Raw genomic sequence first — 26184 nt, 5'->3', positions numbered from 1 at the left:
CTTTGTAAATACAGTGGAGAGCAATAGGCTTTTCTTGGCTTTTTTTTTTTTTTTTTTTTTTTTTTTTTTTTTTTTTTTTTACCTTAATTTCATTCCTCTCCAAGTACAAATTCCCTCCCTCCTGTTTTTTGGTTTAGATTCCATCCAGTGTTTCTGCTTGACATGGATAAGAAGCCAGGTTTTTATCCCACGTTATGTTTTTATGAAGTGACCTAGTCTTTTTTTTTATGTTTCCCTCCTTTGCATTTCAAAACTATACAAAACTTGTCCAAACTTTGGCATGATGGTTTCCCTTTTATGCTTAGAAAGAATGGTCAAAGGATGCAGCAATAGTTTTTATCTTCTATAACATGCTCTTGCTAAAGCATTTTTAATCATATCCATGCCCACAGAGAAGACTGATTTAGAACTTGCATCACAAAAAAAGAGCACACTGAAAAGGGCAGAGGAAGCAGCAAATGCTCTGAGAGATTCTCTGTTAAATTACTTAGTGCTTTGTAGCTAGAGATGTGTTTGAACAAAAAGACTGAAAAATAGCCCACTGTCATCAGCTCTACATAGGAAAAGACCAACTTCTCAAGCAGTTTATCATTCTGAAGACTTTATTTTTCCACACTGCTTGACTTTGAGAGAGTGTTAGCATAGATGGTTAAGGTCAGCATAAGGTGTCCTGGCCTTCCCTAGCATACCATGCTCTTCAGAAGGCCATGGGCACTTTGTGCTCCTTCACAGCTCACCTAGGGGACTTTAGTACTTGGGCAGCTTGGTAYGTGATCCCCAGAAGGGCATGGCTAGAAGCACTATAAAAGTAGTTTTATTCTCAATGAAAATCCTAAAATTTAAAATAGGAAATTAGTTAACTCATAGACAGAGGTTTAAACTTACCATTAAGTTTTCATCTACATTTTCACTTCCAGAGTTACTCATCTTTCCCCGTCTGGGTCACTTGCTGTTGTTAGGCAGCAAGGACCATGTCGATCCTTTGGTTATTCCTTTGATAACCACTGGGAGAGACATGCAYAGTGATGGACTGTTTTTTATACTGTTAAAGGATAAAGGGCTTGGAGTTTTCTTTTCATAGGAAGTGCTAGACCTTTCCTTTAACCTCACCAGTAAGCAGTACACTTCATACAATGCACTCTGGTCTATTCTTTTATTGTTTTGTTGGTTCTTCCAACTGCTGTGCAAAGCCATACTATATATGAGAACTTTCAGAGATGGGATGGCACATCCAGTCTCAYACAAGAATGCTATGTGGTGGAGACGAGAGGCCACTGTGCACAAGGTCACCCTCATGCCAGACAGACATGCAGATTTTTCCTTCTGATTCATTCCCGTTTTCTTGCTAATAAGCCACCTAGTGAATTGGGAGCAGACGAGTTTCTTGGCAGCCTTTGCATCTCTAGCTCCAAGAGGAGTTGAAGTATTTCTGGCTTAGGCTATTAATGGATAAAAAGCATGTGAACTTCATGATAAGTCTGCTGCATAAACTCTCAGGGCAAAGACGAGCAAGGAGTATATTAGAAGAGAAAGGGAGGGAAAAAGAAAAAAAAAAAAAAAGAAAAAAGAAAAAAAAGAACCAGGTGGGGTCTGTACTTTGTTCTTATGTTTTTATTGGCAAAAGTGCTTCTGTATTGTTTTGCGGGGCTTCAGAGTTCTCCATTTACTATGAATAATCTTGGTTCAAGCTATCAAAATGCAATTTTGAAAAACTCAAGAGATTCAGAATATGGAAATGATTATGGCAGATACTAGACCATCCCAAGATTTGTTTTTAACTTAATGGTCTTCCCAAGGGACTCTTCTGCACTGTTAATATTGGTACTCCCTGTCGCTGTGAAAGATATGGGGCATGACTTTACTCTCTATTTTAAGTGTTATTCTGCTTCTGCAATTTCGGTGTCACTTGTTTTCACATAATCACACCTTCCAATTTTTGTCATATGGACTGCCCTGTATATTAAGTACTCTTTTAGATACAAGGAAAAGGGTGGCTGAAAAGCAAGTTTTTTTCTCTCTTTTTTTTTTCTTTTTGTATATATAATGGTCACAAAGTACCTCTTTTTATTTCATTAAGGAAAAAAAAAATTCTTCTGGCCTTAAGGACTGTATAAAAGAGTGCAGGAGTTCTTACCTTCAGGCCATAACTATAGTATAAATACTTGAAATATGCATGTCGAAGAGGAAAGAACACAGCTTCATTTTTGCAATCTGTTAAGACTCAGGAAATTTGTTATATAATTCTTTTTAAAATATATGTTTGATTTTTTTATTTTTAAATATATCCTTAATATATTTGATATTTTCTGTAGCTTCACTTATWGTAATTGAAAAGACTCGAACAAAAAAATGAGACAAAATGATAAATTATATACATTTAATATCTTTGAGGCTGAGAGCCAAATGACCCTCTTGCATATACCAATGCATACCATTAGGGGCTCCATTTAAGCCAATAGGAATACAATGGTGTGAAGTCGGTTCTTGATCTGTCAAGATCAGCCACCTAAGTAGTATGTAAAAGCCCTGCATTTGCAGGGAGAGAGACAGTCCCTTAATTGCTATGGGAGGTTGGTGACATCTGGAAGTAGAGAGGCGGAACTGTCATAGGTTGGTGAGCAGAGCCAGCTCCGAGGGTCTGGTAAAGATCACAGAGTGTTAAACTCGTGTCTGCCATGATGTAGAGCCTCATGTTAACTGTGGTCCTGTGCACCAACTTGCACAAACAAATAGCAATTTTAACATCACATTAAATAGCTACTTGCAAACTCCATTCCTTAGGTGTGTCCTCAGCTTAGTGCAGTATCACACATTGCAGGGAACAGCAGGATATTCTGAAATGCTTTTAGGCTAAGTACCTTGGACTTTCTCCTTTGCATTTTTCTTCATAYGTATATGCATGTTATTCAGCTGCATACAAAGCTCATCTGTTTTGAATGTCTGTCAATGTAAGGAAAGTACTAAATAAATAAGGTATGTTTATATAATAAAAATTCTCACGATGTTCCATAACTTCTGGTAAAGTTACTGGAAGGGCTGTCAAGCCAAATTATGAAATCAAGAAAAGCACCTTTATAGTTTAAAAAAAATCCAATGTAGTAAAGCAAGATGTAGACGTTCTGTCTGATTCTGATGACTCTGAAGAAGAGTTTCTTGCATGTGAATGGGTTAGGAGATTCATACCTTAGTAATATAGACTGCTTGTTAATTGGGTAATTTTCCTCTCAGTTTTACAATCTGTGTTTGTTGGCTATTTTCTAGTTAATAGAATGACACAATCCRCAGACATGAAAATCTAGTAACTTGTTTGGCTTGTGCTCCTCTCAGTACAAAATATAGTCTCCTGTTAGACCTTATAGACCCCACTGGAAAACAGGCAAAGCTGTGTACTCACATTTACATTCATTAGTGTGAATAACTCCAAAATGCTTTTGCTTCGCCCAAGCAAGCAAAATAAAAGTATACAAATCGCGCATGCAGTAACTAATTTCACTAACTAATAAAGCCTTCATCAGAGTCTCTGTTGAAAATCTGCTCTGGATGCCTACTGCTGCCAGGGCATGGTTTCGCCAATTCAGTGTCTGAGGAGGGGACTCGAGGCTTGGGGGCTCGTAGTCGAGTTGCTCCCCCGCCACGGCTGGCAGTGCCACAGATGCAGGCAGAACCTCTGCCCTTCCTTGCGCTTAGCGGGTGCCTTATGCCACTGTTGATGGCAGAAACCTAGGAGATGAGCGTGAGAGCACAGACTCGTATGCTCAGCTCCAGGGGAAGGCTGCTTACCAGGCAAATACTGAGGCACGCCAAAACCTGCAGAGCACAACAATAATTTTTAGTTATCTGGCCAGACAGAATGCAACAATATAACATAGTTAAGGCACGGGTGTAACTTCTCCCAGTGCTGGGAGAAGTGGGGGTAGCACAGACAGAATTTGGCAGGCGTGGAATGCCACAGCACTTAGTCTGGGTAACTTCCTTTGTAGCATGAACTGTCCTGATTATTTCAGTGCATCCCAGAAGCTACCCCTGTGCTGAGGTCAGGAGGGCTGCCTGCTGCTTGCTGCCAGTGTCGTCCGCCTGCTTGTCTGCTGGCGCCTCACTCAGCTGCTCAGAGTCCTTCCTGGGCCCTCCTGCGGATCCTGGCGCTGTGGCGCGGGGAAGGGGGGGATATGGGGGGGTGGCAGGCAACATGCACCAGCAACAGAGCCGCTGTTCRGCGGAAAAGAATTGAGTCCTGAGAAACGAAGGGGGATTTTGGAGAGCAGGCAGAATGGCGAGAGAAAGAGTACGCTGCGCTCTAAGCACGTCGTATCCAACAGAAGTCATTTGTGGCCTTGGGGTTTAGAAGCTGAAATCCTCTTGGAATTGAACTTATATTGAAGCTGCCTACTGAAATGCTGAGAGGCCCCGTCTAGTCCTTTGGTTGCTTTGTCAGGTTGCTCTGGGAAAAGAATTTCTTAACATGTTATATGGAGATCGGTTTTGACAGTATTATGCTAATGTGGGTCTCAGGACAGATAGCAGCAGGGGCAAAAATGTTGCRTAGGAAAAGTTACCTCATAACCGAGGTACATAGTAGGTTTTGTAGTTAGATTTATATGCTGAGAAATCAAGTAATCACTGATGTTTCATGCAAGTGTCTCCAAAGCTTGGATTTAGCTGGATCATATCAACTGAAGGAGAAGAAACAGAAACAGCTTTCCAAAGCTGGAAAAAACAGGGCAGGACAGGAGTACAGTGCTGGAAGGAATGATGTGTGATGCACATGACATCTGATTTCAATATGATGACTTTTTCTGCCCTCTTTGAAAATGTATCTGGAGTATGCCATTTGTTTTAATGTCCATGGATTACTCGATTATTAAATTAAACATGACCTCTCTGTTCCTATCAACTTAGAACTAAGAACTGCTGCTTTTATAACTTTATAGATGTTTTTGTCAAGTAGATTTACACTGATCTATTCAAATAATTCTTCTTATCTTCAGAAGTTATTCCATTCAGTCTGGCACCTTGCAGTAGCTTTGTACCTTTGTTGCAATTTAAGTGAAGAGTTTGGAGACCATTGTTTCCTTTTCTCACTCTGAGATAGAGTGTCTATATCCTTACCCCTATCTATTTCTTTCTTGGTATTTTGGCTGCCAGTTTTAGTTCCTTGGACAGCATTGCAGTCTTTGAAGTCAGAAGAAGAATATAACTTTCCACATGATCAATAGGCATTTGGCCACCAAGTCTCCACAACACTATTTTTAAAAATAATTACAAAAGTTTCCTGAGAGAGCAGACAATAAATTCTCAGATGGTTTGGCATTCATCAGATGAGACATAGATAAGGAGATAAAATAGGGAGGAAAAAACCTGGATCAAGCTGCTACAGCATCAAATATTTATGCTTTTACTTTTTTTTCTCTGGATGAGTTAACRCTTGGCCCATTTCTACTGTATTTTGGGAGATTTTTTTTAACATTTTCTTTTTTCAGTTTAATGACAAGTAGTGAAATGTGATCACCTTTCCTTACATTACCAGTTGTACCTGGCATGCAGTGCTCAGAGCTGCTCTGGCAGTGCAGGATGCCTGGCCTTGGTGTGTCAGCCTAGGGCAAACACAAATGCTCAGAAAGACCCAGGTAACTAAAAGACAAATGCAGACTTGGGGGAAGCAAGAAGCATGAGAAAAACAAAGATGGGGCTCAGAAAATCTATAGCTTGTATGAAACTTGGAGTATAGTGGTAGAGATCTGTCTAATGAACAAATTAGARGGGAAGAAAAATCTATAAACGGATGTGCATGGAAAGCACCAAATAGAGAATGAGTTATGTATTGCTACTAAAAATTATCGTATCTCATAGCAGTGAGTTCCTGTACTGCAAGTACATGGTAGGTACTTCTGGCAGTGCACTAAAAATGCAGGTTGCTAATGACTGCAGTGTATCCTTTCATGGGAGGCTACCAGTGGACCCGCTTATTGTCAGGATGTGCAATGTGGCTATGATTTGCTCRAAACCCATGAGGCAGAAGGTTGCAAGCACCAAACAGTTGTGTTCTTCTTTTCGGAGTGGCATGTATTTGGGGGCAGAGCGGGGAAAGAATTGTACTTTAATTAGATTTCTTCCATTTTAGATAATTCCCATTTCTTCCATTTAATACAGACTAGTGATCAAATCCTCATACTACTACAAACACAAAAAATTAAGCATGTTTTTAGCATAACTACTAAGCAGAGGTAAGAGGTCTGGTATGAATATCTAGAAGGATGAGTTTACACTGCAGTAAAGTCTATTAAAATTTATAGTTATTTTTAATGATGAGAAAGCATCCAGAATATGTGAGATAGAGGAGTAAAAGAACTAATACAACACTCTACCCCACCAGTAGTTTCTGTCTCTTAATTTGGCCTCCTGTCAGAGATCTCTGTTTAGTCCCTGTAAACCAATGAGGCTCTGCAAGTGGGCAGAGACCCTCCCCTGCATGTGTGGGCTAGGAGATCAAGCTGTAGAAAAAGGCAAACATCAAAGCTTGGTTTTGAAATGTGAAGGTGTGTTCATCCCTAGAAAATAGTGTGGCAACCTCTGGAAATCAGTGTTTTATAAACCTGCTTCTTCGAGGATCTGGATAAAACCCAGGAATYTGCAAGAACAGCATCTTTCACTATGTTATGTGGAATACACAGCATTTAGAAATTGAAAGCAAGCAAACTGGTTTCAGGCTTTAAAAGTTACTGCAAATAYGATTTGAATTCGAGGGAAGTTTTGAACTCTTTCATTTCAGTTCCTGTCAATTTAATATATTTTGCTAAGTCTCTGCATGTTTTATTCCATTAATTAAATTCCCACTGTATTTTTTCATACATGCAGCTGCACTTGGTTATTCAGGTTGTAATTGCTTGTGCTAAAACAACCTCAGCTGTCAAGTGTGAGGAGTTTTGCATACATGCTAACAAAATCCCACCAAATAAATGGTGAAAAGTGCAAAAAAACAAATTAAAGCAAATAKTAAGGATTTCCGAGATATTTTTCTTGGGCTCTCAGTCCCGTATGAGAAATAATCGCAGTAGATGTAGAGGAAAGTCGTTAAGGCAAATACTGCCATCTAGAGAAAAACAGACAGAAGGTGTCCTATTTCTTATAGGACTTGGATTTCTCCAGGGGGCCACAGGAGAACCTGAGTGAAGAGTCCCCAAGAGTGGCAGCAGTGGCAAAGCAGGGAGCTATTGGCATGTCCCCTTGGCCAGCTGCTGAATGTTAACAGGCAGATAGTTGCCCCAGGGATGGAGCAAAACACAGAGAGAAAATTTTCACCAAGGGATTTGCWGGTGTGTTGGGGATACTGAATGACTCTCCCATAGCCAGCTAAAATTATTTCGTGTTTGCAGATTTTTTCCTTTTTTTTTTCTTCCTTTTTTCTCCCCCCCCCCCGCCAAGCAAAGCTTTGTTCTAAATGTGTGTTGTTTAAAGGAAGAAGTACAAGCAAAGTTTGCATTGCTTGATGTCTATTGTTCGTTTCTCTTTCATGTCACAGTCTCTCTCTTTATTCTTCAGCTGGTTTTGAGAATCAGGATTGCAAAATTCAAATAGAATGGCAAGCACAAAGAAACCACTGAGAATACCTGAAAGACCAGAAAGAAAAGTGGGGATTTACCTTGTCTCTGTATATTATGTGTACAGCTATATGWACATCCCAGGATGTACAAAGACTGAGCTATGCATACTATGCCTGAGTGGCAAAAACRTATTCTTGTTAGGTACTTTTGAAACTCTGCTTGCAGTAGCATTTCTCTGAGCATAGTGAAAACAACTCATTGGAAGCTAGGGAGTTAGAAGAAGCTTGAAAATAATTATATATGTGCTTAGCTCTGTTATGTCCATTTATTTCTCTGAAATTCTTTGGGAATGTTAACCACATGAGTGATTTAGAGTTCCAGTTTGAAATGTTAAAATGAATAAACGCAGTAAAAATAAGGGAGATTTAACACAAATGTACTTTTTATCTAATACAGACAAATATAGTTCAATGTCAGCATGTAAAACGTGTATGGAGTCAGCAAGTTCTCTCGGGAATGTGTTTTTAAATGACCAGTTTTCAGTAAAGATGTAAGTTGTTAATGGCAAACTATATTTTGTCCTGGTAGACAGCATGTCTAAAGGATAGAATCCTAAAGATGTAGAATTTTAAAGGCTTCTAATTCTAAATTCTAATTTAATCTTTAAATTTGAATTCTAGTTAGAATCTGAACAATACTAATTTAGAATTCTTAAGGATTCTGTGAGAGAAAGAAAAGGCGGCAAAATTTTTGCCTGTCCTCTGAAGTACCCAAATACTAGTTATGGTCTGAGTTTAGGAGAGCTTAGATTTTTCAGCTTTTTCTGCTGTCTGAAGTGCTGTCCTAAGTGCAGAAGGTCAGGGAATGGGAAAACCACAGTTTATTTCAAATATATGTGTATTTGCTAAGAAGTGTAATACCAAATAGAAGAGCTAATATTTTCTCTGGAAACTGTGAAGAGGCTGGGGGTCCTTTGGAGAAGTACTAATAATCATTCCTCTATTTTTGCAGATATATTAATGCTGTCAGGTGTCCCATGGCTTGGGAATTGCTAAGATTGTGGCAAAAATGTTCCTTTCTCTTTAATTTGGTACAAACTAAAAATGCAGAGGTTTAATGAGATGAAATGAGCTTATAACACAACATTTTACAAAGCAATACTGCTTTTAAGTGTTAGTTGCTAAGTGGGACACTTTCCTAGCAGTTGTAAAGTATGTTGGCATCAATACTGTTTTCCACCTGGAAATATTTTCATCCCTCATACTTGGTATCCAACCCTTTCCTGCACTATGACTATATTGTAAATTGCTTGAGTATGATCTGTGTAGAACATGGTGGGAGATCAGAGGAAGGTCAGCTCTGCTACTCACCATAAAATTTTCTGGAGTCACAGAAGAGATTCTCTGTTTTGCCATACCTCTTCCTGGGCTTTGGATACTGATACTTGTATCCTAAAGGGTGACAGATTAAACTTACTTTTCCTTTGTTCTTCTAGATTAGCTGTTAGTTGGTCTTTAAATGTCAGACAAAATGTCAATAATTATCATTACAATAATTATTTAATTGACTAGAACTCAGGTTTGAAGCTGTGATACAGGAAACTCAAGCTATCTCTTTAACTTCAAAACAAATACAGTAAATTTTTAATATATTTTKCTTTGGCTGCCTTAGAGGATTAGAGAAATGAAATATAGGTTTTATAGTGATGCAAAGTGATGTTTAGAAGTGCTACAAAATAAAAAAAAAAGAAGTCACAAATGCCTGAAATAATAGAAAGTTGAGTTTTCACAAACACAAGAAAACCTTCCAAAGGAGAATTCCCTGCTTTCATAAAAGTGCCCACCACACTCTGCCTTTTTTTTTCTTTCTCTTTGCACATGGTACTGTCTATAAAGCACTTCAGCCTTTCAGAATGCCAGCGATGCAAATAGAATCCTGCATTCCTGCTGTGGGTATTTTTTGCTCTTGAGGTTCGTTTATTTGCGTTGCCAGATCTTCTTTCTCAGTTCTTCTATTCAGTATGATCAGTGGTTTATTATGACTAGGAAAAGTGGTGTTCTAGAAAAAACAAGAGAGTAACAAATTTACTTAAGATAAATTAAGAGTGGGCTTGAAGCACTGTTTAGGAGATTTTGAAAATTCCGTTAGGATCGTCCTTCTTAGTCTTCCTGTTTGGTCCTCAGTGGAGGTTTTACCTCTTCCCAGGATCACTGAAATTAATCATGAGATTGGAGAAGAATAATTATTATATGTCCTAAAGCAACTTCATGCTGCAACTATTAAAGCAGTAAGAATCAGAATTACAAATTGTGTTGGATTCTAAAAAACAACAACAGTAAATCCAGTGCTTATAGATAGGTTCCCTAACAAARAGTTTAACTGGGAGTTTGCACGTTCTTATTTATTTTAAAGGTTTGGCTGCTGTGATTGGGTCATTTTAGAATTAAAATATTTCTTAAGGCTTATTTATTTATTAACTCTTGTCTCTTAGCATAATATTGGACTAGTCAGCATTAGATGTATTATTTTAGGGTGAAAAACACTTTTGTTTTTCCCTAGTAGCCTCCTTATTAGGTAGYAGACCAGGATGCAGGGCACAATGGATGGAGGAAAAGATCTGGATACAGAACTGRCTAGGCTTCCTAAGGCACTCCTGGTAACACACAATAGAATTGCTCAAGGGAGACTGGAATTCAGCTAATAATACTGTTACTTTTATTATGAATATAGCAACTAATATAAAATTGTAAATATACTAATAATGCTGTCAGTTACTAGCATGCGCAAATGTGTGTATGTCTATTTTGCCAAGAAATCTATGTAGCTAAAAAATACCCATGTGCCCTACATATATATCCTCAGTGCAAATACAAGGACAGCAAAGTTGGTCAGATTTTTAATGCCTGAGATTCATCTGTTGTACATCTTAGCAGCAGTGGAAAATTTGTCACAGATTTAATGAGTTACAGTTTCATTATCCAGTGGGGTTCTGTCTTGATATGTTTTCAAACTTATTTTGCAAYAGCTTTCCAGACAAGCCAGTCTCATCTGGAATCCAGGTAGTACTAAAAACTGCAAACTTGAATAGTCTAATTTCTGACGTCTCTCTACTGTTGAGAGAGTGGGGAGGTAGCCCTAGATTGAGCAAAAGCTCAGGACTAAATCTGATTAAATTTAAATTTTGCATAAATTAAGAGCTTAGAATTAAAAGAATCATACCTTCTACTCTAGAATTCTGGAAATCCATAGCATGATGTAAAAAAAATCCGTAACTTCCTGCTCGACTGTCTGGACATWTCTTCAATGACTTTTAAGTGACCTTTTGCTAGAAATAAATGGGGCATATGGTAGTGCCTATATACAGATAAAGGCATGCACAACTGTACACATACATTAGATAACATGCAACTGTCAAATGGGTCTGATATATTTGGCATCGGCATCAGTAAGTTTTTTCCCATATGCTTGCTGCAGAACAGCTTTCCATATCTAATGTCAAGTTCTTCCCTTCTCTTCCCTTTTCTTCCACGTTTAGGAAGGTAGGAACTATTCAAGGTCAAGTAGTGATGTTTTTCTTCCAGTGAAAATATTGCGTCTTGTGTTACTTTTTGCTTTTTGAGGAAGTGCATATTGTTAAGGAAAGGGACTCAGCTTTTTGTTGTAGAAATAAAAATTTAAGAGTTAAAATACATTTCTAGAAGTCTCTGTTTATACTTAGTAAACATGGTTGCCTCTTGCAGTAGCATCCTAGGTTCTACTCCTGAGAGATAGAAGTAAATCTTCTGGATGGATAGAAGAAAGTGATCTTCTGATTTCTTTCATCTGTTTTTAAGTATTTCCTATTTATGAACAGATCTAATTTATGTAAAGTATTTATTCATAAATAGGAAATACTAAAAAGAGGCGAACACGTGAAAGAAATCAGAAGGTCACTTAAACAGTGTTTCTTAAATGACCATTTTACAGAAATATACTTTAAGTGGTCATTTTGTGTCCAGAAATGCTTTTCTTCATGAGTGTCTTAGAAAGCACAACACCCTCTCCAAAATCATCATGTTTGTGCCACAAGAGTGATGGCGGTTTATATCTGTTTTGTTCTACACAGCATAAACGGACAGTAACATGGGTTTGAAGTTACAAGTGAAAGTGTACAGTGAGCACTGCGGTATGGCAGTGTGCAGGATCTGGGATCTGCTGAAGAGCAGAGATGAAGACACTGAATTCTGGAACGAGCAGTACAAAATCCTGACTGGGATACTGATTTTATTTTGGCTAAAAATGACAATATACATGGAATACTGTTAAGAATGTATATTCTAAAATGCTAAATTCAATACTGTCATTTAGGGAAATCATCCAAGAAATCAAGACTAAGAACACTTGTGTTATTAGACATAAGCATGTCTTGTTTAATAACCCTTTTCAGGTTCATGTGGATTTGGTCTACTATTTGGGTCATTTTCTTTCTTTACTATAGTGACTCTTTCTGTCCGTGCTAGACTTGTTTTGTAACGAGGTTATTCCAACCCATCAGATGCTGATTATCACAGGCTGACCTCTCACCAAGGTTTGTGAGAAGAGTTCTCCACCCCTCTCTAGATGATGTGGCAAGAGGAAAAAAATGTTGACAGGTTGAAAAAGGATTCTCAACTCTTCTGAGGAAAAAAATTAATCAGTAAAATTCAAAGGAATATTCTACTTTCTGCAAACAGATCGGTTTGTCCCATATCTTGAACTATGCCCTCCATCACTCCTAAACCATTGTTGTTGCCTGATTTGATTGTCCAGTGACCTGTGCTTGGCTTCTGTTTGTGCTCTGCATTCTTGATGTTTGGCTTCCATCTATCATGATTTTACCTTTCTCCTGAATGATAAACTCTGCATTTGACTAATAGAAAGGGCTATAAAAATTAACCTAGTTAACTTTTATTGGCTTGTTTTGGTCAACTACAAACAGRGTGCGGCAAGGCGCACCCCTGACCTCAGCACCGTCCCCATCAGCTTCTGTCACGTGCCGTGCCTGCCCTGTGTGGCTAGATAGGCTTGGCTTGTGTCTAAGGRCCGTTGCAAAAACATACGGGTTAGGCCGTGTCTCTCACTCGTAGTAAAAGCTTACCTGGATGTGAGTGAGCTATGATTTCCACAGTGTATAAAGCAGACTGATCGTAAATACCTAGGATATTGTGCACACACACAYGTACAGTACAATATATGGTCAAATCCAGATATCTGCATTTCTRGTTCTCTGTATGCTCAGAGGAAATAATGACCATGCAATATGAAACATCTGACTGAAGTTCATAGATGAGTAGCACACAATGCAGACTACTGGGGGGTGAGTATGTAGTCTACTAAACCAGTCTCCAGTGTGAACATCTCAAATTAGTTGAGCTGAATCCTGTTCATTAAACCTGCTAGGTCTGTTAATATGGTAGCGTCTCCATTGTTGAAGCAGCTCCAGAGCCCTGCTACGCTTTTATCAACCTAAAGTGAAGGAGATTGGAGAGGTCTCTTTCAGAACATATACTATTATTTCTGCTTTATTTCTTCTCAGATGTTGCTGCCATATTTTAAAGAAACTTGGAAGTGCTTTCAGGTTCCTGTGATGTTGCAGAGCAGGACTGGTATGCAAAGATAGCCTGTGATCTGTGGATCATTAAGCTACCTGCACGTATCTTGACTTAATCTCTGAGCAGTAAAGCCTAATCTCAGAGGTCTGGCCCATAATGACCACTGTTGCTCACGCTTCRGAATATGAAGGAAAAGATTTCATTTCTACTTGAAGGTAAATGCTTGGTACAGTAACTCACCAATGAAGCCTGAAATAAGGGAATCACTAGAAGTGGAAGCCTCAAGATGGCAAAATGCAGGCAAGCTGCCAAATCCTTCCTGATTCCTTCTTCCTTGAGGCAAGACTCCTATTGCTGGAAAAAAGGGTGGATTGCTCAGATAAGTGTTTCAGGCTTTGGTCCTGGACTGCTGTCTAATATTTGCAAATAGAAAAGAAGAAATGGAAGCTGGCTGCGTCCAGCTCTAAAGAGAAAGAAATTGAAGTGCAGCTTAGCTTGTCAGGTAGCAGAAAATGCTGAATTTCATTAAAGACAAATTTTCATATGACATCCAGAAAACTAGACAATATTACTGCTAAAGAAGCAGCTAAAGGCAGCAAAGATGATGAAGTAAAACAGTTAAAAATCAGCTTAAAATATTGTCACTGCATTAGAGATAACACCCCTTTGTCCCTAATTCAAAGTAAACTTCAGTGGAAGTAAATTCATACAAYGCTACAGAGAAAGAAATAATGTGCTGAATTGAAGTGTGGGCTTTTTGCAACTCAAATACCAGGAGATTGATTTAAAAAAAAATCAGAGTAAATTTAGAAATACTGTAACTATTACTTTGATCCAGGTGAATGGATAATAAGTAATTTTAAYGCAGCAGTAACTTTTATCTCTTGCAGGTTTCTTGGAGGTTTTGGCAGTTGGTTCTGCAATATTACTCTGCAAGTGTAGGTTGCTTAGCAAAGTCTGGTTAAACAAAAGGTGATTTTAACCAGACCAGAAATAAAAAGTGTATTTGAAGCAGCTTAATTTTCCTCTCTGTTAGACAGGCAAATATATGCAWTTCTTAGGCTATTAGAAAATGGAGATTTCAATTTCAACAGGAGCACATCCACATGCAATATGGGTTTGGTCTTTTTTAGGCTTGGGCTGAACGCCACAGCATTCGTGCATAGATGAGCTCGCTTATCTCCCTGAGTAACCCCAGTCTCCYGTTCCCCCTGCCCCCAGCAGGGCCGAATGTGTCTGTAGTTTGATGGCATCTTTCCAGAGAGCGATGAGCRGGTCAGATCAGCAACCAACTTTTTATCCATTGACATACAGACTGACTGATGGAAACTTCTAACAGCCTTAAGACTTTAAGCCTCAGTACAAGAGTTTACATCAGACCCTTCACAGAAGGGGAAAGCCATTTAATCCCAGAAACTGTTAAAACTTCCCGCAAGACAAAATAAACTACTGTGGTATAGGGTTTGTGTATTCTATTTATTATTTCTAAACAATTGAGTATGAAAGATAATAAACTTAGATCTCTGTGTGTTTTTTCTATTTAATCTGGCATCAGTAAGCATTGGTACTTGACTGATCTGCTTCAGATGGCAACTCTTTTATTCTCTGCCACTTGTAGCTTTTCCTGTGAATGCCTCCTCTTGTCAGGTAGTACAGGAAAACTTCCTCTCTCATTTCGTTCTGAAAGGATGTTTTTTAAAAGCTGAGTAATTCTTTATTACAATCTGAAGTTTAATTTCCAGCTAACACTGACAAGGCAAATTTCCAGTATTATTACCTTAATAAAAAAAAAAAACTGGGCAATTTCAAACTTCTGCATAATCAGTGAAATATTTTTACATTACAGTCTATGAAATCTAAGACACCAAAGTGGGAACCTATTTGGGCAACACCTATAGCCTGTTTTTAGTCAGGAGCGCAAAATTCACCTGTCTTTCTGCTTCTTAATGCCAGTCAATAGTTGATCACTGCTAAAAATGGATATGGTACCTTCTCCCCCCGCCCCCCCCTCACCTCCCCAGCTCTTAAATTCTGAATTTTCCTTGTAGAAAAGCTAGAAGGGTTTTCAGTGCCTTTTACAGTAGGAGTAAACTATTTCCTCCAAGGAGGAAGAACTTGTGTACTATTCCTCCAAGGAGGAAGAACTTGTGTACTATTTCCTCCAAAGTGCAAGCATAAACAGAAGTCTGTAAAATTTGCTAAAAAGTTCATTAAAGGCAGGTGCCTTACTGGATGGAGAAGTGATCAATAAATTCAGATTACTGAGACATTTTTAAAACGAAAGAGTTTGCATGAATTCGTGAAACATTTAAAAATCCTTATTAAAAACTGAAGTTTTGTATTAGTTACACATATTCAGAAATGACAAAGCACCAAACCCTCTTACAGAATCTATCATTTACATTAGTTTATAGTTTAAAGTAGGGTCGTACATCATCATTTGAAATCTAAGCAGCTCTGCAGCGCCATTTGAAGGCCAGTTTAACAGAACTGTCCAATTCTTGACATCTTAATTCTCATGCTATAGAAATAAAAATATGTCTTAGATAAAGAATTTGCTGTCCATTTTTAAAGCTTTTTGTTTGTTCATTTTCACTCAGCCTAGGCCTCATTTACCACAGGATTTGCGCAGGATCCTTCTGGAGTGCCTCAGAGTTGTTAAGTGACAATCTGAAAGCCGATTTAGGCTTAGCCAGCTTAACCAGGTGAACTGCGGGGTTCGTGGTGATTGGGTGCAAAAGCCATAGCTCTGCTTGGAAGTCCATATTGTGATCCTGAAGGGCTTTATCAACATCCTGAGAGGAGCGCATTCAGAATAGGTGATGATGCGAATCTCGCTAATCAGGGAGGGATTATCCGAGGCTCAGAGCTCTACTGCTTCTAATTCTTTCTTCATGACGCTGTTCATGCACTGCAAAATGATCGAGTGCAACACCAGAAGTATAAATATTAGATGAGACTCTTCAGTATCTTAATTAGCTCTTTCTAAGGAAGCAGTTTCTGAGCAGTCAGGCACAATCAGAAGATTTGTTGTTGTTGTTAGAAAAAAAAAAAAAAAAGGAAAACAAAAAGGATCATTTTGTATGCACGGTAGTAGAGTAACAGATAGCATGTCATGTGCTGCATGTATCATTTACTGTTTTAACAGCAGTGCCAGCATGAATTGTAATGCCGAATTATGGAGACAATTTAGGTTTTCTAGCCACTCTATTACTGTTTGAAAGATGGTGAGTCTGCGTAAAGTCTGTTTTTGAAATATGTGTTATTCGCCACTACTATACTGCATATCTATAGTTTGGGAGTGTGTTCATGCCCTGTATGGTCCTTTAACATGGTTTTCCCTATACATGTTATTTAGCAGGAAGGGAAAAAAAAAAAAAAGAATATTCAGGAAATGCTGAATACAATTTTTTGTTTGTTTCTTTCCTTTTTTTCTCCTCTCTTGTGCCTTTAGCATAGAGTAACAGTCTGTGAATTGTGAGACTAATAATATAACAAAATTACCATTTCCTAACATGGCTCTGTCAGCATCTTGTGTTTTGTCTTATAGTACACTACATTTTTTTTTAATTGAAAAATTATGTTTATTTTTCAGTGGAATCTATTCTCAGTTTTTTATTGGTAAAACAAGAGCTTCCCTAGTTTGCTTCACTACACACATTGTCAAAATGACAGAACAAGATATCTTTAATTCCTAACATCTAATTAGGTCTAGTATCTACAAGACCACCAACAGAGCAAGGAATTGCTTCCCAGCACTTCTGGTAGCGATTTATTCTCTCAAGTCTCTGTGGCTTCTTACCATCCTCATGTTAGTCTGCTGGCCTGTAGGAAAAGAGTATTTACCAGGCATTGACAGTTTTTAAAACATGTTGTTTATCAGACCTCTCCTTCTCTCCCTGTTTCTTCCTTAATTTTAAATAAAGTATAGAGGAGAGATGGGCCATGAATAAAAGCCTAGTTTTCAGTAAACCACTGAAGAAACATGGATGTGGCTTCTTATTTTGCAATATGAGGTCATCCATGGACTGTCTTCTTTTGATAAAATCTTTCAATTTTTAGAGTTTTTCAGATTATGGATTTTTGGTTTAGTTTACATTTTATGTAAATGAAGCCTTAAAACAAATCAGTCTTATAATTTTACCAGAAAAAGATTACAGTACTCATTATCASTACTCATTATCAGACACATCTATTTRAAGTAAATCCAGAGGAAATAAAAATGAAAACCATCTCATATAATGAAGGTTTTAATTTAAGATTAAACTGTAATGCTGAATTTAGGTATCTTTAGGTACTTCTGTTCACCATATGAATTTCTCGCTTTCAAATGGACTTGTAGTGTTTCTGTAAAAAGCAATAAAATAAACATCTTAGAAATGAGGGATTTTAAACACAAGTAATGTATTTCATTTTAATACTGTTTTCAAAACCAGATAGCAAGGCTTTATCTCCTGCTTTCTATGATACCAAGAAAACATACATCCAGGTAGACTTCAGATATTGTGTCAGAGGGCTTCCATTTCTATCACTCCTTAATGATGAATGAGGTGGTTCTTCTAAACAAATAAGCACTTCAGAGAGTTACCCTTGACAGGGCTGTTAATCCTGGGAGGCTGCCTTATCGTCGCAGGACTCGGGGCTGAGGCTGCACAGTATCCCCGTGCTGCCTGGCTCGGGCGCGCGCGGCCGCTCGGGCTGCAGGCGGGGACGTAGCTAGGGCACAGCTGCCCCGGCGAGCCCTGCTCGGCCCTGCTGCTCTGGGGCGCTCACCGAGGGAGCCCTTAGCGGCCCGCCAAGCGGCAGGCCCCTTTGTATCTGCCGGAATTCTCAGGACTTGCCCTTCGGGGTTGGTCTTTTCCCTTTCCTTCCTTCACAAATGCAATGAACTGTGCACTCTAGTACAAAGCATAGCTTGAACATTAGTGAGCATCAGGGCAAGTCAAATCACACCGTCGTGTCACAAATAAATGAAAGATGGGACCCTTGAGCACAGTAGGGCTTCACAAAATGGCAATTTCTGAAGAAATGCAGAAGGCCTGTCTTGAAATTTTACGTACCTGGCAGCAGCTGTTACGCTCAATATAACCATTAAAACTATGCAGCCTTTTAAAAATAAACTTTGTGGTTATACTCTAGTGGTATTACTGGGAGAATCTGGACCCATTTTCACATGGCTGGAAACAGTTCTCAAGTTTTCAAATGGCCTTCCTTCCTTCCCTCCTTCCTTCCTTCCCTCCTTCCCTCCCTCCTTCCCTCCCTCCCTCCCTCCTTCCTTCCCTCCTTCCTTCCCTCCTTCCCTCCTTCCTTCCTTCCCTCCCCCTCCCAAATGCCCTTTCCCCACCACCTGCCTCAGAAATCTGGAACACCACCAGGATCATTTGAAAATAAGGAGTGTTTTTTTTTTTTGTTTTGTTTCGTTTTTTTTTTTATCAAAGTCAGATTCCTTATCCCCAGAAGGTTTAGAACAGGCATGTGTCAGCTGCTGCTTGAAAATCAAAGCATAATGTGTTTTCAGTTTATAAATTATAAAATATTCAAAAGCACAGACTAAGGAATTGGTTACACTGCTTGGTATCTAGAGCTGTTTGTCCTTTTTATCTCCACTACTTCCCCCTCACACTCCTCCCCTCCTTTTCTTCCTAAGGACAGAATGCAACGAAAATGTAAATTTTATTGCCTGGAGCCTTGGAAAGATAGGAAGGAAAAAGATAATGCCAAAAAAGAAAGGAGAAAAGGAGATGGGGTGAATAGAGGGTCTCTTTTGATGTGGCACCAGTAGTTCCATTCATTAGTCACATTGCTTGTCTTTTCAAAAGATYCCTAATGCAGAGTGCCAGCCTTGGAAAGGCTTTTCTCCACCCTGAGAACAGAGCAGCACACATAGACTGTAGTAACTTGCRTTCTGGGCCTAGAGCTCTGCAGAAATATTTACTGTTAGAGGTGCCATGTGAGAAGCTACWCTATTTTAACATCAGCTCTGCAGACAGGATGCCATGAGGTACCGAGAGCTAAGGAGCCACAGACACAGGAGGGCATTCCAGAAATACTGAGCAGAGAATGAATGCTTGCCTCTGATCTTCAGAAGCGGTTTTCTGTACGCTCGGGGAAAGCCCTGCGTACAGGGCTGCTRGCAAGTATGTGTACTGCCAGCCTCGGCTGCCTGCAGCGAAGAGGACAAACCCCGTTAGAAAAGGTGAAAGCTTTACTGAAGTGATGAGGAAACTCCCTGACTTCACTGGAGCCGAGCTTTYCTTTGCATGCTTATTTTGCTGAGTGTACAGATTGTTAGAGTAARAAAGATGACATAGGATGTATTCTTTTTTCTCTCTCTAATTTTGATAGTGGTAGAATCAGTATGAAAAATCCTGTCTCTCTAGTAGCGTAGGCTGCATCACAGTGTGTTCCCTCCTCAACTGTGCCAAGGCAGCTGTACGGGGAGCCAGGCTATAAACCAGACCACTGAAATGATTGTGATTATTTTTTAAATCCTCAGTTTTCTTTAAGTGAGATGAGGGAAGAAGTTTTACTTGTGGGTGTTTTGTATTTTCCAAGCCTAGGTAATTTTATTCATCTAGATAACAGTTGATCCAGTAAAGAGTTGCAGCAAATGTTGGAGATGGAGTAAACTAGACTAGCATTGCTGCTAGAGAAAGGACCTTGTTGAAAAATGCCTCAAGAATCAAAAGCATTTGATTGTCTCTTTACTGCCAGCCACAGTAAGCTGCTGTGSCTGTACAGATCCTAAGACAGTCAAAGCTTGATGCTGATTCAAGTCTCAATCTCACTTGTGAACATTTTCCTACTGGGCAGTAGGAAACTGGGCAGTTTTTGTATGGCATATTAGTAGTCAGGTTTTATAATTTGCTGAATACCGCTGTCAGCGACAATAGCAACCAGCGTTGAAGAGACTTYGTAAATCTCTGTGGGGTGAAGGGCACATCACTTCTTTCTTGAAGAAAGGTGACGGGTGATTTTGAGTGGGCTATGCTAGACCTGGTTTGTTTTGTTATCACTCAGCTGACCTTATAACTCTTTATCTTTTAGCTAAGCAAATGCTTGAGTATTTGCCATATCCCAACATGATGTTTCTAAAACATATAAATCAAAAGAAAAGTTGCAAGCTAGACACAAAGTATTTTTTACTGATGAGCATGCTATTTGTTTTCTATAGATATGTGCCAATACGGGGCAAATACACTTCTCCTAATTGCTCTTGCTTTGTCTTCAYGTACCTATTGATTAGGACATTTATCTAAAGAATAAACAGCAGCATCTTGGACAGCATTATCAAATGTGATGTAATCATGGCATACAGAGATTTGGTCCTGTGTTTTCCTACTTTTGTTATCTTGGAAACCACATTATTTTCTATTTTAGTCTTAGCTCTGCAATAGTTAACATTATTTTATAATAGGTTAGATATGGYTTATTTTGATCTGTTTAGCTTTCATATGTAATTGATTGGGATAAATGACGCTACTTAACTGTCATTTAGTGGTTTGGAACCTGTGGGAAAGCATTATATTGACTGAGTTTTATTATAGGATGAGTATATAAAATTGATTTTGAGGGTTAAGAGACTCATGCTGCCTACATAGCACTTTTCAGTATAAATGCCTTTTCGTGCTGCTCTCTGGTTTTTCCGTCAACCAGGCAGAAAATGTGTTGTTTTTCTTCTCTGTTTCCCCAAACCAAAGATTCACCCTGTAGTCAGAGCAGGCAGAATGCTTTCCTGTCACACGTCTGGACTTTGAAAGCCCCGGGGTCTGCTCCAGCTCCCATTGAAGTCACTGGGAGTTTTGCCATAGACTTCAATAGGACTGGGAGGAGAGCCTGTGTTTATTGTTAGCTGAGATATACTGAGCTCTGTTCRCAGTGAATTAGAATGAAAGGTCTGAATTGTTTCAGAGGTTTATTATGTGCAGGCTTCAATTCCAGAGAACCTCTGTTTACAGGAGGAAAAAAATTCTGCATTCCTTGTACAGTCAGAATTTCCACTGAAGTTGATGAAATCTTTGCCTGAGTAAGGATAAACACTTGTGATCAAAGTAAATGATTTAGTGAAAAGCAAGCATGTTATTGAAGTGTGCCTGTTGCCAGCCAGTGGTCCTATATTTGCTGCCAATTAGCTCTGTGGAAGTATGAAAGTAAAACTAGCATGTTTTGGTTACATATTTCCACTTGGAGTTGTGCACTACTGCCTTTCTTACAAGTTTTCATGTGGGAGGAAGGGATGGGAGAGGCTGTTTAACTTTATTCAGAGAAGAATYGCAGTGACCTGAGGGCTGTTGTCCTGCCATCACTTTATTTCTTGTTGGCTTCCTCTGTAGTGCTGATGGTTGAAAGAGACTTACAGTGTACTTGCAAATTTGTGCCTACCAGGGYCCCAAGTTCCTGAAGGGAGAGGGCTTCATTGTGTTGTTTCCCTTTGAACATGGGAGCAAAATCAGCCGTAACTTAATCATAACTTGATTCTTAAAAGTTTCTACCTGTGAACATGCTGAACCTTTGGTGTCTTAACAGTTGTATTGTCACAGATTCACCTCTCAAGGTTCTTTCAGGACGAGTATTTTGTGATGCATGCACAGAGGCCCAGAGAAGTGGGATGCCACAAATTGCCAATTAAAATGTGAGGGTTTGTGAGTAATTTTCTACTAAGACAGAAAATGAAAAAAGTACCTTAAATGAGGCAAAGTGGAATTAGGGGGTTAATCCATCTTCCAGATTAAACTGAAATCTTCAAAGGAAGTAYAACATCTTAATTTACCTTATCTGTATGTAACAGAGTTTTGAGTACCCTCTTTGTCAGGAGCTTAACAGCACTGATCCCTCCATGTCTTCACCCTGCGGTGGGAGCAGGTCAAACTCTGTAGCAAGAGTAGTGCAGTAGGAATCTCCCCAGGAGGTGAGGAGTGGGGTGAAATTACTCCCATGTGTCCCACATTGTTTCTCAAATTCATTGGGAAATGATGTACAGGGGAAATGGTGTTCATAAATGCACGTGAAGCCTGGCTTTCAAAGCAAAAGTGAGCGCTTAGATTTTGCAGAGAAGCACTTCGGGGAGAAAAAAAAAAGGTAATTTCAAGTTGGAGATGATGTACTGCACATTGAGAATAAGAGATGCTAAGAAAACAAAGGGCTTAATTTGAAATACATTAATTTTTCCTCAGTCTGTATTATTCTCTGTCAAATATACTGGGAACACAAATCTGCATCTGCATTGATTGGATGAATTTCAAAGACCTTTTACCTGCTCTGTGTTTGTGTTGCCTCATATCTTTATGACATGGAATGAACTGCTTGGCGCCACGTTGCTGTTATCCATTAACCATTCCTGTTTTCCTAATCATCTTAGACTCCATCTTTCTCTGTCCTATCTGTTATTGTCTTCTGCAGAGAGATGTGATGTTCCTGTAGCCTGTTCTGGTTTGCATGACATGATTTGTGTTTCTGCCTACAAGGGTTTCTCTACTGAACCCTGTACATTATCTTCCCCCAGCCCCCCTCCTCTGTAACCAGGAGAAGAGGGTCATACATCTGTAAAATGACAGCACTTATGAAAAATGGGAGTTTGGTACACATGGCTCTCATCAGACACAGACTCATCTTCCATGCCACAGACACTGCTTGTTTCCTTGCAGTGCAGACTGTAGCTGGAAACACAGGAAACACCTAATAAATTGCTTGACCTATCAAATTAACAAGTCATCAAGAAACTATTTTGGTAATCAATGAGCAAAGCAGAATTGTTTGCTTTCTGGCAGAGCAGRAAGAATACATGGAGATGGAGCAAGTTCTTTTCTTCCTCTCTCTCTTATAAACAGCATTTAACTGGATTATAAATTTGCTGCAGCACAGGGAAAAGTGTGAGAAATCTATTTTTAGAATCAAAAGAACAGCTCGAACTAGAGCACATTGCCCTAAGCTTATGACTGAGTAAAAACTCAAAGAAATTTGGAAACACTTGGAAAGATGCACTTTAATTATGGCATTGCTTTTTCTTTTTCTTTTTTTTTTTTTTAATATCAATAATAAATAGGCAACAGAAGAGAAATTGTTAAGAGTAGTATGAAATGAAGTCTCATTAAATTATGTGTAAATATAAATGTCGGTTACCTTGCTCCTACTCTGACATCCTCTTGTATTTCTTGGGCTTTTCTATGGAGCTGCATTTCGTATTGTAGTGCATCTTTATATTCTTTATGAAATCTCTATCAAAAGAGCCCTCTTCTAGTGTGTGCATCATTCTAAATGATCATTTACTTCTGGCAGAATTTTTCTGTCTTAAAAAGGTAGTAACTAAGTTTTGGTGCTATAGGAAGCAAGTAGKATAAGTAGCATATCAAGGTATTTTCTATGAATATCATTTTCCCCCTTAAAGATATTTTGCTGGTAGTTTTAATCTACAGTAGATTGCTGTACATTTTAGATATTTATCTAACATATTGAGTCCAGTAGGTGAGTCAAGCTTAAATCTTCCTGATCCTTAGCTGAAAGAAACAGAGACTAAACCTAAATGTAGACACCGAGAGCTGTATGTCTAGTTTTGATGCATATCTGTATTAGGAAATAATAGTATCCAATCCCTTTCTTATGAAGCAAAGGTACAAAAGTTTTCTAGGAGCACCAGGATAGAAAAATGGCATTCTGACAAATTATAAATTCAGACACTTAGCAAAKAAAGTGGGATGTCGCAAATTTCTGTTTTCAAAAGCTTTGGTTGCTTTAAAATCATGTGTCCTTTCTTTTCTGTCYACACACAGTTCCTCTTCTGTGACCCTAGCTCAGCATATGGAGTACAGTCAGCTTTCTCATGTTTTAGATATGAGCATGTGTGTAAGTACTTCCTTAAGTGAAGGCTAAAACCAGATGATAGGATACTAGTCCTTTGGTAAACGGTGGTCAAACAGAAGAAATCATGTTGTGTAAATATTATAGCAATTAAAAGTTGCCAAAGAATGACTAGGAAACTTACCACCAAATTCCAGAGAAGATTTGGAGAYGACGCTCATTTACAGCTGTGTAAGCCTGAAGTACAGCTGACAGTCTGAGGCTACAGGTGCAGAGCATGGTCTCCAAGATGTGTCTTTTACAGCTAATGTAAATTCAGGAGAGGTTGCTCACTGTTTCCCAGAACTTCCGCTTTAATTTTCAACTGACAGAGCCAGGATTGCAAACAGAATGTTTCAAAAACGAATAAAACACATTGCATCCTCAAGAAAAAATGTCTAGGGTATCAAATCAGTCATGTTAYGTACTGTTTCATTGTAAACTTGAATTTATTCAGGGAGAACTTAAATACTATAGYGTTAGAAGACACAGCACATTTAAAATTTCCCAATAAGAAGAAATGAATTTCTTATTTTTTAAGAAGTCGTAGTGAATAAAACATAGCTAGACAGCTAACTATCAGTTGAGCAACTTTTTAAATCCAAACAGTTTTTATAAGCTGCCAGCATTTTCATCATTTCATAGCTCTGAGTTACGTTAACTAAGTTTATGTTTTCCAAAATATCCTAACCAGAAATCATACCTAATAAACATTAAGGCATGAGAAATGCCATTCATTACTGGGATACTTGATGAAGGTAGGATGCCTTCCCTTGAAATGAATTAATATGTTTTTACAAATTGATTCTTAAGAGGAAAAAAATACTTGCATCACAAAAATGCAAAATGTTTATTGCCTCCATCTTCAACCCTAATTGAATGGCACTAAAAGTCTTGTGGTATCCGGGCATATGCAGTCAGATACTCTAGATTTGTCTTTTCTCTTTCAAATGTCTGTCTGCAGTATAACCAAATCTATCTTTTTTATTCATAAAAAGATTGAAAATTCTTTTTCTTTATACCCAAACCCACAAAATTCCCATTTATACACTCAGGATCCTTCCATAGTTTAGAAGTATTCCTACCAGGTTCCGTCTGTAACAATTGTGGTAACTCATTTTCTCAGAATTTTACATTTCAAAAGKACAAATGGCTTGAGATGAACATCTCATTTCAATTTCCTCAAAAAAAAACCTACTTGCCTTATAGGTTAAGACAYTGAGTTTGCAATAGCAAAAGTCTGGGTTAACTGTATAAACCGCTGATAACAGAGCAGTGAAAATGTTATTTTGAACTTGGCTTTACTTAATAATAACTGTAATATCCAATTGTTTTGTTTTTTTTTATGTCATGTCACCATTGTGCTAAGTTTAAAGCTCATTGAATTGTGACCGTTTAGTTCGTGGGAGTTTTATGCGTTTCTCAATTCAACTCCTGGTTTAACAGATGTTTGTTTTAAAAGAGTTCCTTAGCAGTATAAATTATAGTCGATTAAATTGCTCATTTAAGGGTCTGACAAAGTGACTCTCAGAGCATTCCCTGGTATGTGAAACAAGAAGGGTGAGTGCACAAAGCAGTTCATGGGTCTCCATGAAAAAAGTCCTCTTCCCATGTTTTAGAAAAGGACTCTGTCATACAAAAGTTATGCCTCCTGTTAAAGTAGTTGAACCAGCTGCATCCCATGTGCTGAAAATGCTCTTGTCTCTTATTTCTCCTGTTCAATTATTGTGTCTATAAATTGCAGTAGGCCACCTGTGCAATGCACTCATCCAGAATAGCCCCAGAGGAAGCATTAACATATCAAGGCTCATAAAGCACAAATCCTTAAATGTAAAAACTGACACTTTCATCCTACTCCAGCCTACATCTATATAGACCTTAAAGTAGAAAGGAATAAAGAGTATTTTACTATGCAGTTTGAGGGCTCTGCTCTCCTCTTGCTGAGGTCAACAGCAAAACTCTTGATTTTCAGTTGGGAACAGGATCAAGACATAGAAAGCATGAATTCTGGTTATATATTTAAGAAGTGTATTCTGCCTTCTGCTGTCTATCAAGTTAGATGCCTTTATTAAAACAACAACAACAACAACAACACAAAGAAACAAAAAACAACCCCAAAAAAACTCACCGGGCTTTAAGTGTATTTATAATTTAAAAGAATTAATTTAGGTTTTTCTGGACCTGAGCATCTGTACTGGCCAGAGGAAGATGGGCAAATCACCAGAGCAATGGCAGGCTGCTTC

This window comes from Nothoprocta perdicaria, unplaced genomic scaffold, assembly GCF_003342845.1.
Source record: "Nothoprocta perdicaria isolate Ctin4 unplaced genomic scaffold, notPer1 scaffold_71, whole genome shotgun sequence".
NCBI classification, from domain to species: Eukaryota; Metazoa; Chordata; class Aves; order Tinamiformes; family Tinamidae; genus Nothoprocta; species Nothoprocta perdicaria.
The sequence above is the reverse complement of the archived record's forward strand: the minus strand, read 5'-3'. Positions refer to the sequence as shown.